The following is a 15,005-nucleotide window of genomic DNA, read 5'->3' as shown; positions in this document are numbered from 1 at the left end:
TAATTTAGAAGAGGCCAAAGCGTATCTCAAAAAACATAAGATATCACTTACATAAGATCTAAGGAACACATCTGAGGCAATCTATCTTGAGCATATTTATGGTGCTAGTCAATATACTTGATGAAACTGAAATCTATTCTACATTTATGATATATAGGTTTGTATTTAAGCTGATTTACATGCTAGAGGAACTAGCAAATTATACTTTGTTTTGGCTGGCGATTTTTTGTTGTCCACATGGTAGTATGAATGTTTGCGTGGGTGTTTCCCCCCCTCCCCTTTTTTTTTTTCCTTTTTTTTTTCTCTCTTCTTCCTCCTCCCTTTTTTGCTTCAATTGCTCTCTGCCCCCTACTCCCCTCCCCCTCTTACCCCGTTCGGATCAGGAATGTTTTATAAATAAAAGGAAATATTAGGTGTTTATCATGGAATGTGGGGGGTATCACCTCCCCAATCAAGAGGAAAATAATACTTAGACAACTGGGCAAACACAATCCTGACATAGTCCTACTACAGGAAACACACTTAAAAATGAAGGAAATTGTGAAACTTAAAAGTAAATGGGTTGGAGAGGTGATAGCTGCTCCCTGTTCCAGAAGGAAAAAAGGAGTTGCCATTCTGATAAATAAAAAGCTAGTTTATAGTATCTTGAATATAACTTTAGATCCGCAAGAGAGATGGCTGGTCTTGGAGATACAGGTGGACGGCCTTCAATTGGTGATTTGTAATGTATATGGTCCTAATAATACAGAGCCTAGTTTCTGGAATAACTTAGTTTTTATGTTAACCAAATTTCAAGGACAGAATATAATTCTAGCGGGTGATTTTAATCTAATACCCACAGAAAAACTGGATAAAAGCTCCTTTAAAAAGTCTACTTTTTCTAAACAGAAGGCAAAAATTTTTAAACAAATATGCAAAGATCTAAAGCTACATGACATCTGGCGATTGCAGCACCCTGATACAAGGTCTTTCACCTGTGACTCCAAAAGTCATGGTTCCTTCTCTCGGATAGATTTTTTTTTGCTGTCCAGCTCTTTAATCAAATTAGAAGTCAAGGCAGAAATACTGGACATATTGATTTCAGATCACGCAATTATCTCTTTAGACTTTCACCTACTACCAACCCAGAATAGAGAAAGAAATAACTTTTTCTTCCCAAAATTTTTAGCAGATAATATAGAATTTAATAACTGGCTTAAAAGTAAATGGAGAGAATACGACTTCTTAAATAGAGCGTATCGTGGGAAAATAGAAATATTTTGGGAAACCGCCAAGGCCTTTCTAAGAGGACATATTAAAGCATATATGATTGCAAAAAAAAGGAAATCACAGGAAAGGGAAATTCTTCTATCTAAACAAGTAAAGAATGCATATACCAAATATATTAATAACCCCTCTAAGCAGTTTGGGGATAAATATAAAACAGCTAAAGCAGAAAGGGATATTTTTATTAAACAAAAGGTTGCCCGGGAAGAACTTAAGATAAGTACCAAATACAAAGGCCAATTCGGGAAGTCGGCCCAATTTTTATCTAGGTTGGACAAGACCAGGAAAAAATCCAATACAATAGAAGCAATTTATGAGGGAACAAATAGGGTCACTGATCAAGCAAGAATTAAAAATGTTTTCCTAGAATACTATCAAAATCTATATGCAGTAAAAGAAATTAATATGGAGAATAAGAATAATTTTTGGCACAAGATCAGCTTGCCTAAAATATCTCAAGAAGCAGTTAGCGCCCTTAATAGACCGATTAGGAAAGAGGAAGTTCTAGAAGCCATAAATAATGCTAAAGTCAATAAAGCTCCTGGCCCCGATCAGATACCCGCAGAAATGTACAAAATACTCAGATCAGAGATAACAGATACTCTAGTCTTATTGTTTAATGGATATTACATAGATGGCATAAATATGTCAAAGTATTTCTCAGATTCTATTATATCACTGATTTTGAAAAAAGGGAAAGACCCACTAGACCCTAAGTCATATAGGCCCATTTCACTACTTAATGTAGACTATAAATTACTAACTCATATCGTTGCAAATCGATTAAAATTCTGTCTTGATCCAATCATTCATACTGATCAAACGGGCTTTATGTACCAAAGATCCTCTACCAAAAATATGCAGAAAGTAGCTCTAGTACTTGAATACTTCTGGAATAAAGTATCAGAGAGAAAAACAGACAACCAGGACTTTGCATTAATCACAATCGACGCCGAAAAGGCCTTTGATTCCGTGGGCTGGGATCATTTATTCTCGACTTTAAACTTTTTTGGCTTCTCAGGCCATTTCGTGCAATTTATTAAAATTTTATATGACCGTCCCCGGTCCAGTATTATAATTAACGGCAGTTACACTTCAAATTTAACATTATATAGAGGAACGAGACAGGGATGCCCACTTTCCCCGCTATTATTTAATCTTGCTATAGAACCTTTGGCGGTTACATTGCGACAAGAACTACAAGGTATTAGATTAGGCCAAGAGAAACTAGTATTATCTTTATATGCAGATGATTTGCTATTATATATCAGAAACACAGAGAGGAATATACCACAGGCCCTAAATATTATCGATATGTTTGGTTCTATTTCAGGTTATAAAATTAATGCTAATAAGTCTGAAATCCTCTGGTTACATAAGACGAAAAAAAGCATACAAGATCATCCTTTCCAAGAGTCTTTAAGTATTAAGTATCTAGGACTAAATTTCCATGTAGACCCAAACCAATGGTATAAATTAAATTATTCTCCTTTCTTTAAAAAAGCTTCAGAGAAATTACAACGCTGGATTATGTTCCCTATCTCCCTCTCGGCCAAGGTAATGATTATAAAAACTATTTTGTTTCCTCAATTAACGTATATTATGCAAAATCTACCACTCTTTATAAAGAGTCAAGATATAAAAAGATTTAATAGAGAATGTGCTAATTTCTTCTGGAATAACAAGAGACATATGCTTTCCCTAGCAAAACTAACACTCAGATTTGAAGACGGCGGTTTATCTTTTCCAGATATTAAAAAGTATAACATAGCCATATTAGCTCGTTTCGCATTTGACTGGGTAACAGAAGCCAACTACCTGACACATGTGTATATGGAAGAACAACTTAGTGCTCCATATACATTGAAAGCCTTGTTGCATTGCCCAATACCATATATACCAAAGGATATTAAAAAGATGCTATTAATACGTAACACTATTGAAGCATGGCAGAAACTGAATAATTTACTTAATCTAAACTTTGAAACATCTCCACTCCTACCAATAGAAGGTAACCCAAAATTTACGCCAGGTTTATCCTATGAAGTCTATAATGTATGGTCCCAAAAAGGCCTATTTTATGTCTATCAATGTTTAAATAATTATCTTCAGATTAGATCGTTTGAGGACATTGCCAGAGAATTTGACCTTTCAAATAAAAACTTCTTCCCCTATTTGCAAATCAGACATTTTATAGCAGAAAATAAAATATCAAATTTAGAACGTGAAGGATGGGGACAAATTGAAACATATTTAACATATTATAAAACAGGCAAACATAGTATCGCCTTACTATATAAAATTATGCTTGCTAAACAGGGCCAGTTAATAATTAATAGTCTCTCTGAGAAATGGACAACCCATTTTGATAACATGACTGCAGATATGCTTAAAGCAAGTTTCAAGTGGGTCAAGAGTGCTTCTATCTCGACAGTCTGGATAGAATCACATATAAAATTAATTAGTAAGGCTTATTTGACGCCAATGAAAATGACTAAATGGAATTCAAATTTCGCTAATAATTGTCCCAGATGTAATAATCCAGGTGCAGATACAGTGCATTGCTTCTGGGAATGTCCCAAAATCCTGCAGTTCTGGATCAAAATAGAATTTTGGCTCAATAAGATGTTAGATACTAGATTAAAGATTACATCTAAAACAGAATTTATGTTTACCTGATAAATTACTTTCTCCAACGGTGTGTCCGGTCCACGGCGTCATCCTTACTTGTGGGATATTCTCTTCCCCAACAGGAAATGGCAAAGAGCCCAGCAAAGCTGGTCACATGATCCCTCCTAGGCTCCGCCTACCCCAGTCATTCGACCGACGTTAAGGAGGAATATTTGCATAGGAGAAACCATATGGTACCGTGGTGACTGTAGTTAAAGAAAATAAATTATCAGACCTGATTAAAAAAACCAGGGCGGGCCGTGGACCGGACACACCGTTGGAGAAAGTAATTTATCAGGTAAACATAAATTCTGTTTTCTCCAACATAGGTGTGTCCGGTCCACGGCGTCATCCTTACTTGTGGGAACCAATACCAAAGCTTTAGGACACGGATGAAGGGAGGGAGCAAATCAGGTCACCTAAATGGAAGGCACCACGGCTTGCAAAACCTTTCTCCCAAAAATAGCCTCAGAAGAAGCAAAAGTATCAAACTTGTAAAATTTGGTAAAAGTGTGCAGTGAAGACCAAGTCGCTGCCCTACATATCTGATCAACAGAAGCCTCGTTCTTGAAGGCCCATGTGGAAGCCACAGCCCTAGTGGAATGAGCTGTGATTCTTTCGGGAGGCTGCCGTCCGGCAGTCTCGTAAGCCAATCTGATGATGCTTTTAATCCAAAAAGAGAGAGAGGTAGAAGTTGCTTTTTGACCTCTCCTTTTACCGGAATAAACAACAAACAAGGAAGATGTTTGTCTAAAATCCTTTGTAGCATCTAAATAGAATTTTAGAGCGCGAACAACATCCAAATTGTGCAACAAACGTTCCTTCTTTGAAACTGGTTTCGGACACAGAGAAGGTACGATAATCTCCTGGTTAATGTTTTTGTTAGAAACAACTTTTGGAAGAAAACCAGGTTTAGTACGTAAAACCACCTTATCTGCATGGAACACCAGATAAGGAGGAGAACACTGCAGAGCAGATAATTCTGAAACTCTTCTAGCAGAAGAAATTGCAACTAAAAACAAAACTTTCCAAGATAATAACTTAATATCAACGGAATGTAAGGGTTCAAACGGAACCCCCTGAAGAACTGAAAGAACTAAATTGAGACTCCAAGGAGGAGTCAAAGGTTTGTAAACAGGCTTGATTCTAACCAGAGCCTGAACAAAGGCTTGAACATCTGGCACAGCTGCCAGCTTTTTGTGAAGTAACACCGACAAGGCAGAAATCTGTCCCTTCAGGGAACTTGCAGATAATCCTTTTTCCAATCCTTCTTGAAGGAAGGATAGAATCCTAGGAATCTTAACCTTGTCCCAAGGGAATCCTTTAGATTCACACCAACAGATATATTTTTTCCAAATTTTGTGGTAAATCTTTCTAGTTACAGGCTTTCTGGCCTGAACAAGAGTATCGATAACAGAGTCTGAGAATCCTCGCTTCGATAAAATCAAGCGTTCAATCTCCAAGCAGTCAGCTGGAGTGAAACCAGATTCGGATGTTCGAACGGACCCTGAACAAGAAGGTCTCGTCTCAAAGGTAGCTTCCAAGGTGGAGCCGATGACATATTCACCAGATCTGCATACCAAGTCCTGCGTGGCCACGCAGGAGCTATCAAGATCACCGACGCCCTCTCCTGATTGATCCTGGCTACCAGCCTGGGGATGAGAGGAAATAGCGGGAACACATAAGCTAGTTTGAAGGTCCAAGGTGCTACTAGTGCATCCACTAGAGCCGCCTTGGGATCCCTGGATCTGGCCCCGTAGCAAGGAACTTTGAAGTTCTGACGAGAGGCCGTCAGATCCATGTCTGGAATGCCCCACAGGTGAGTGACTTGGGCAAAGATTTCCGGATGGAGTTCCCACTCCCCCGGATGCAATGTCTGACGACTCAGAAAATCCGCTTCCCAATTTTCCACTCCTGGGATGTGGATAGCAGACAGGTGGCAGGAGTGAGACTCCGCCCATAGAATGATTTTGGTCACTTCTTCCATCGCTAGGGAACTCCTTGTTCCCCCCTGATGGTTGATGTACGCAACAGTTGTCATGTTGTCTGATTGAAACCGTATGAACTTGGTCCTCGCTAGCTGAGGCCAAGCCTTGAGAGCATTGAATATCGCTCTCAGTTCCAGAATATTTATCGGTAGAAGAGATTCTTCCCGAGACCAAAGACCCTGAGCTTTCAGGGATCCCCAGACCGCGCCCCAGCCCATCAGACTGGCGTCGGTCGTGACAATGACCCACTCTGGTCTGCGGAATGTCATCCCTTGTGACAGGTTGTCCAGGGACAGCCACCAACGGAGTGAGTCTCTGGTCCTCTGATTTACTTGTATCTTCGGAGACAAGTCTGTATAGTCCCCATTCCACTGACTGAGCATGCACAGTTGTAATGGTCTTAGATGAATGCGCGCAAAAGGAACTATGTCCATTGCCGCTACCATTAACCCGATCACTTCCATGCACTGAGCTATGGAAGGAAGAGGAACGGAATGAAGTATCCGACAAGAGTCTAGAAGTTTTGTTTTTCTGACTTCTGTCAGAAAAATCCTCATTTCTAAGGAGTCTATAATTGTTCCCAAGAAGGGAACCCTTGTTGACGGGGATAGAGAACTCTTTTCCACGTTCACTTTCCATCCGTGAGATCTGAGAAAGGCCAGGACGATGTCCGTGTGAGCCTTTGCTTGAGGAAGGGACGACGCTTGAATCAGAATGTCGTCCAAGTAAGGTACTACCGCAACGCCCCTTGGTCGTAGCACAGCTAGAAGGGACCCTAGTACCTTTGTGAAAATCCTTGGAGCAGTGGCTAATCCGAAAGGAAGCGCCACGAACTGGTAATGTTTGTCCAGGAATGCGAACCTTAGGAACCGATGATGTTCCTTGTGGATAGGAATATGTAGATACGCATCCTTTAAATCCACCGTGGTCATGAATTGACCTTCCTGGATGGAAGGAAGAATAGTTCGAATGGTTTCCATCTTGAACGATGGAACCTTGAGAAACTTGTTTAAGATCTTGAGATCTAAGATTGGTCTGAACGTTCCCTCTTTTTTGGGAACTATGAACAGATTGGAGTAGAACCCCATCCCTTGTTCTCTTAATGGAACTGGATGAATCACTCCCATTTTTAACAGGTCTTCTACACAATGTAAGAACGCCTGTCTTTTTATGTGGTCTGAAGACAACAGAGACCTGTGGAACCTCCCCCTTGGGGGAAGTCCCTTGAATTCCAGAAGATAACCTTGGGAGACTATTTCTAGCGCCCAAGGATCCAGAACATCTCTTGCCCAAGCCTGAGCGAAGAGAGAGAGTCTGCCCCCCACCAGATCCGGTCCCGGATCGGGGGCCAACATTTCATGCTGTCTTGGTAGCAGTGGCAGGTTTCTTGGCCTGCTTTCCCTTGTTCCAGCCTTGCATTGGTCTCCAAGCTGGCTTGGCTTGAGAAGTATTACCCTCTTGCTTAGAGGACGTAGCACTTTGGGCTGGTCCGTTTTTACGAAAGGGACGAAAATTAGGTCTATTTTTTGCCTTGAAAGGCCGATCCTGAGGAAGGGCGTGGCCCTTACCCCCAGTGATATCAGAGATAATCTCTTTCAAGTCAGGGCCAAACAGCGTTTTCCCCTTGAAAGGAATGTTTAGTAGCTTGTTCTTGGAAGACGCATCAGCCGACCAAGATTTCAACCAAAGCGCTCTGCGCGCCACAATAGCAAACCCAGAATTCTTAGCCGCTAACCTAGCCAATTGCAAAGTGGCGTCTAGGGTGAAAGAATTAGCCAATTTGAGAGCATTGATTCTGTCCATAATCTCCTCATAAGGAGGAGAATCACTATCGAGCGTCTTTATCAGCTCATCGAACCAGAAACATGCGGCTGTAGCGACAGGGACAATGCATGAAATTGGTTGTAGAAGGTAACCCTGCTGAACAAACATCTTTTTAAGCAAACCTTCTAATTTTTTATCCATAGGATCTTTGAAAGCACAACTATCCTCTATGGGTATAGTGGTGCGTTTGTTTAAAGTGGAAACCGCTCCCTCGACCTTGGGGACTGTCTGCCATAAGTCCTTTCTGGGGTCGACCATAGGAAACAATTTTTTAAATATGGGGGGAGGGACGAAAGGAATACCGGGCCTTTCCCATTCTTTATTAACAATGTCCGCCACCCGCTTGGGTATAGGAAAAGCTTCTGGGAGCCCCGGCACCTCTAGGAACTTGTCCATTTTACATAGTTTCTCTGGGATGACCAACTTTTCACAATCATCCAGAGTGGATAATACCTCCTTAAGCAGAATGCGGAGATGTTCCAACTTAAATTTAAATGCAATCACATCAGGTTCAGCCTGTTGAGAAATGTTCCCTGAATCAGTAATTTCTCCCTCAGACAAAACCTCCCTGGCCCCCTCAGACTGGGTTAGGGGCCCTTCAGAGATATTAATATCAGCGTCGTCATGCTCTTCAGTATCTAAAACAGAGCAGCCACGCTTACGCTGACAAGGGTTCATTTTGGCTAAAATGTTTTTGACAGAATTATCCATTACAGCCGTTAATTGTTGCATAGTAAGGAGTATTGGCGCGCTAGATGTACTAGGGGCCTCCTGAGTGGGCAAGACTCGTGTAGACGAAGGAGGGAATGATGCAGTACCATGCTTACTCCCCTCACTTGAGGAATCATCTTGGGCATCATTGTCATTATCACATAAATCACATTTATTTAAATGAATAGGAATTCTGGCTTCCCCACATTCAGAACACAGTCTATCTGGTAGTTCAGACATGTTAAACAGGCATAAACTTGATAACAAAGTACAAAAACGTTTTAAAATAAAACCGTTACTGTCACTTTAAATTTTAAACTGAACACACTTTATTACTGCAATTGCGAAAAAACATGAAGGAATTGTTCAAAATTCACCAAATTTTCACCACAGTGTCTTAAAGCCTTAAAAGTATTGCACACCAAATTTGGAAGCTTTAACCCTTAAAATAACGGAACCGGAGCCGTTTTAAACTTTAACCCCTTTACAGTCCCTGGTATCTGCTTTGCTGAGACCCAACCAAGCCCAAAGGGGAATACGATACCAAATGACGCCTTCAGAAAGTCTTTTCTAAGTATCAGAGCTCCTCTCACATGCGACTGCATGCCATGCCTCTCAAAAACAAGTGCGCCACACCGGCGCGAAAATGAGGCTCTGCTTAAGCTTTGGGAAAGCCCCTAAGGAATAAGGTGTCTAATACAGTGCCTGCCGATATTATTATATCAAAATACCCAGATAAAATGATTCCTCAAGGCTAAATATGTGTTAATAATGAATCGATTTAGCCCAGAAACAGTCTACAGTCTTAATAAGCCCTTGTGAAGCCCTTATTTATGATCGTAATAAACATGGCTTACCGGATCCCATAGGGAAAATGACAGCTTCCAGCATTACATCGTCTTGTTAGAATGTGTCATACCTCAAGCAGCAAGAGACTGCACACTGTTCCCCCAACTGAAGTTAATTGCTCTCAACAGTCCTGTGTGGAACAGCCATGGATTTTAGTTACGGTTGCTAAAATCATTTTCCTCATACAAACAGAAATCTTCATCTCTTTTCTGTTTCTGAGTAAATAGTACATACCAGCACTATTTCAAAATAACAAACTCTTGATTGAATAATAAAAACTACAGTTAAACACTAAAAAACTCTAAGCCATCTCCGTGGAGATGTTGCCTGTACAACGGCAAAGAGAATGACTGGGGTAGGCGGAGCCTAGGAGGGATCATGTGACCAGCTTTGCTGGGCTCTTTGCCATTTCCTGTTGGGGAAGAGAATATCCCACAAGTAAGGATGACGCCGTGGACCGGACACACCTATGTTGGAGAAACATATTTTTTTTCTTGCCACTACAGAGACTAATAGAGATAATATCAACCTTATTAATACGACAATCATGTTGGGACGTAACTTAATATTAAAACACTGGAAAAGTAAAAAGGCCCCTCCTATGTCTTGCTTCATAAATTCAATACATGCACAGATAATTTTTGAACAAATGAGTATCTCAGTCTCACAAAAAAGAAAAATTAAAGCTTTCTTTTCAAAATGGCTAAAAGTTATTTTATCTTACCCACGTGATATTCAGTTCTCCCTTATTTTTAATTTGCGAAGAACAGAATACTTTGAAACTTTGATTCTGACAGGGGTCTTCCCAACTGAATGGTATTGATCTGGGATGACTAGTACGAGAGGCCTGGATGGAGACTATAGGTAATAGGGGGAGAGGGGGTGGTTGTGAGGAGAGGGGTAACAGAGTATTTTTTTCCCTTTTTTTTTTTTTTTTTTTCTCTCCCTTCTTTTTTGTTATTGTTCCTGGTATGAGTGGATGAATGGATGCCCCCCCTCTCCCACTGTGGAGAGAAAGACGGTAGGGCATAAAAATTTAAAAAAACCTCATTATGGGTGCGAGAATTTATTTTGTCTGAACTTTACTACTAGATGAAGATGGAGATATAATTATAAAGTGTCATTATATGTCTGTAATATGATGTCTTCTTTGTCTTCAAGCTGTACCCATTCTGTTTCAATAAAAATTATATGTAAAAAAAAAAAAAAATTGTGAAAAAGTTAATTTTTGGGCGGTAAAATGGTGGCGTGAAATATACCAAAATGGGCCTAGATCAATACTTTGGGTTGTCTACTACACTACAGCTAAAATTAACCCTACAGGCTCCCTAATTAACCCCTTCACTGCTGGGCATAATACCTGTGTGGTGCGCAGCGGTATTTAGCGGCCTTCTAATTACCAAAAAGCAACGCCAAAGCCATATATGTCTGCTATTTCTGAACAAAGGGGATCCCAGAGAAGCATTTACAACTATGTGTGCCATAATTGCACAAACTGTTTGCAAATAATTTCAGTGAGAAACCTAAACTTTGTGAAAAAGCTTGTGACAAAGCCAATGATTTTTTTTATTTAAACGCATTTGGCATGAAATACACCAAAATGTGCCTAGATCAATACTTTGGGTTGTCTTCTAAAAAAATTCATATACATGTCAAGGGATATTCAGGGATTTCTGACAGATATCACTGTTCCAATGTAACTATCGCTAATTTGGAGAGAAAAAAATGGTTTGGAAATAGCAAAGTGCTACTTGTATTTATTGCCCTATAACTTGCAAAAAAAGCAAAGAACATGTAAACATTGGGTATTTCTAAACTCAGGACAAAATTTATAAACTATTAAGCATGTGTGTTTTTTTGGTGGTTGTAGATGTGTAACAGATTTTGGGGGTCAAAGTTAGAAAAAGTATGTTTTTTCCATTTTTTCCTTATATTTTATATATTTTTTATAGTAAATTATAAGATATGATGAAAATAATGGTATCTTTAGAAAGTCCATTTAATGGCGAGAAAATCAGTATATAATATGTGGGGGTACAGTAAATGAGTTAGAAGAAAATTACAGCTAAACACAAACATAGCAAAAATGTAAAAATAGCCTTGGTCCCAAACGGTCAGAAAATGGAAAAGTGCTGTGGTCCTTAAAGGGACAGTCAAGTATAAATTAAACTTTCATTATTCAGATAGGACTTTTAATTTTAATTGACTTTCCAATTTACTTTTATCATCAAATTTGCTTTTTTCTCTTGGTATTCTTAGTTTAAACTAAACATAGGTAGGCTCATATGCTAATTTCTAAGCCTTTGAGGGCTGCCTCTTATCACATGCTTTTTAAATCTCTTTTCAACACAAAGAGACAGAAAGTACACGTGGGCTATATAGATAACACTGTGTTCAGGCACAGAAAGTTATTTAAGATCTAGCACAATACAATGCTAAATTTAAGACAATAGATAATAAACAGTCAGTCATGTGATCAGGGGGCTGGAAGAAGGTTCCTAGATACAAGGTAATCACAAAGGCTTCATAAACCTGACCCTGCTACATGTCTGCCCCTAATAAGTCTGCACAGGGGTGATAAGATCATACAAACAATACAAGTGTTGCTAACAAAATACCAGTGACAACCCTTTGTCTACTCAGTAAGATCAAAATGGCTCCTACAAATAAGGCAAACTGTGTGTGTGTGTGTGGGGGGGGTTGGCCATTAAAAAACTAAGTGTTAATCTGTTTGGAAAGTGTATTCACTAGGCCAGTGTGTTAGATTAGTGCAACACCACACACAAATCTCCTGAAAATAAATTAAATTATATTTGCCAGCAATTTTAAAACAATTTTTTATGCAAACTATTTTTACTTAATTAGCACTTTTAGGATATGCACATATGGCATTTTAAACTGAATAGGGAAATAACATGAATGTGCCTGCACATGCTAGATGTGCACTCCCTTGCAAGTCCTGGGACTAAAGTATCTTTATAGTAGGGTGTGAATATAAATATCGTTTTGTTTTAACATAATTGTAAAAGCGTGAGTTAAAGTAAAAAGTTCATTCAATAGTGGAAGGATATGTCCATTCCTGGAGGGATCTCTTGGGACAGTGCTCTTCAATATATTCCTCAAAATGGAAGAAGAGATGAAAAAATAATAGTGTAACTGTAAAACAGCTGTGAACACTTGTAGGTAAGGACAAATGGTTACTCACATTTGATGGAGCTATTACAAGCTCTATATGATGCGCACACCTACTTTATACTGGTAGGCAAACAGTATCTCAGAATGGCAAAGATATATTTATTAAAAACATTAAAACCATCACAAATGCTTCATGAACACCAATAGTTAAGGGATCTGAAGACCAATATACAAAGTATTTCAGTCCAGAGTTAACCACAGACCCGGATGGAAGGCAGAAGCCAAACCGCTTACCAACCGCAACCCTATACCGGTAAGGTATCACTCCGCCCTTGGCGTCACTGGAAATCTTTTTTCTCACTAACGTCAAAACGTGCCAGTGACACCAAGGGGCGGAGTGATACCTGAGTAACCATGTGTCCTTACCTATAAGTGTTCACAGCTGTTTTACAGAGTTACACTATTATTTTTTTATCTCTTCTTCCATTTTGAGGAATATATTGAAGAGCACTGTCCCAAGAGATCCCTCCAGGAACGGACATATCCTTCCACTATTGAATGAACTTTTTAGTTTAACTCACGCTCTCACATTTATGTTATTTTGTTTCACTTTGTGAATCATTTGTACATTTATTTTTTATTTTTCTGTTTTACATAGAGATGTTCAGTTGATATTTTCTAGTCAGCTTTTTACATCTATGCTGCATCAGTTTCAAGTGCTTCAACATTTGGGTATCACGTCCCTTTAAACACATGAATAGTGAACAAAACAGTTATAAGAAATAGCTTCACGTTTCTTTTTCCCCCATATGTTCAAAGACCAACCCTACAAAAGAGAACTGGGACAGGTTTATCCCAGCTAAATCAGCAAGAGAGCTATTTATAAAGCACAAGTTATATCAAGAAGATATGAGAGTTAGAGCACGTTATTCTGACCAATTTGTAAAGTCTGCCCAAGATCTTTCTAGGATTATTAGAACTAAACAGAATAATAATATGATTGAGGCAATAAAAAAACAAGGTGTAAGATATACAAATACTAGAAATATTAATACATTTTGAGTATTATAAAACTATCTATAATAAAAGGTGAGGTAAATCAGCAGAACAGGAATACAATTTTGGGATAAAATATCTTTGCCCCAGATTTCTTCTGATGATTTGCAATTCCTGAATCAAAAGTCTATACATAAAAGAAATGCAGACGTTGATTAAACAAAATGTAAAGAAAGCATCTGGCCAGAGTAACTCCATATGGAAGTTTACAAAATGATGCCAGATGTCATTATATCTACCTTAGTTACATGAATACTACTGTGAACAGGATTTGCCTCAGGTCATTTAAAAGGCTGTGTACAATTTAATAATGAAAATAAATTACAAACAGCAAACAGTTAATTCACATAAAAACTAAAGCTAAAGGTGAAATTTCCCATACACTGTATACTATTTTATACACCGGTAAAACAAGTCATTAGAAACACATTAAAGGGACAGCAAAGTCACAATTAAGCTTTTATGATTCAAATTTAAACAACTCTACAATTTCAATCTATTATAAAATCTGCTTTATTTCCTTGGGGACCTTTGTGACAAAGCTTATAATGCACTATGGTGCGCTAGCTGCTGATTAGTGGCACATACAAGCCTCTTGTCATTGGCTCACCTTATGTGCTCAGCTAGCTCCCAGTAGTGCATTGCTGCTCCTTCAATAAAGGATACCTAGAGAATGAAGCAAATATCTTAATAGAAGTATAGTGGAAAGTTGTTTAAAATGATCTGTTCTATTTAAATAATGAAATACATTTTGGGTTTCTTACCTAAGATGGCAGAAATTATTTAAAAGGTGGAGGGCTGGAGAGCTTTTTGGGAGGGATCAGGGAGGTGGGAAGGTAAGGGGGTAATCATACACTGAAGAAAATAATAAATAAAAAAATGGTCTAAAGCTGCAGACTGTCTGTTAGTACCATAGATAGGGCGACCAGCGGGGGGGCTCTATTTCTGTTTAAATGTAGTGATGGCAAAAATGCTAAAAATGCTCTGGTCTTTTGGGGAAGATTTAGTCTGAAATAACCGGTCCTTCAGGGGTTAAAGTAAGGTTTTTGCTAATGTGTTATATATATATTCACATATACATACACATGACAAGAGGAAACAGAGAGATATTAATAAAACACAGACCAGTAAAGTAACAAGAGATATAAAACAAACAGTAAATAACAGACAGAACCCCAAGGCAGAACATACAGTGATCTGAGATGTCATCATAGAAATGCCTAATTTAAAATTTTATTTTATTTAAAAATGACCTGCAGAAAGTTTTTCACTAAAAAAAATCTCATTGCAGAAAGTGAATAAAAGTTCTGCCTCTGGGGACAGAATATAAAACAAAATACAATATTATCTGAGAAAAAACAAATAGGGAGAATGTGAGGTGTTGTGTAACTGGAAGGAATAGGTGCTGGGGAAGGTGGGGTAGATAAGGTAAGAAGGGAGATAGGGAAGGATAATGTATAGGGGAGTATAGAGCACAGAGGCAGTAAATGACATAAGGTGCTATTA

General features: G+C 38.7%; 1 pseudogene; it reads right to left on the bottom strand.

Moving 5' to 3' along the window:
* The window catches only part of LOC128659980 (zinc finger protein 585A-like), a 200,666-nt pseudogene extending 186,505 nt beyond the window's left edge, over positions 1–14,161 (bottom strand).
* Positions 14,162–15,005: the final 844 nt, after the last annotated feature.

Source organism: Bombina bombina, chromosome 5, assembly GCF_027579735.1.
Source record: "Bombina bombina isolate aBomBom1 chromosome 5, aBomBom1.pri, whole genome shotgun sequence".
NCBI classification, from domain to species: Eukaryota; Metazoa; Chordata; class Amphibia; order Anura; family Bombinatoridae; genus Bombina; species Bombina bombina.
Note: the sequence above shows the minus strand (reverse complement) of the source record. Positions and strands in the feature narration are given on the sequence as shown.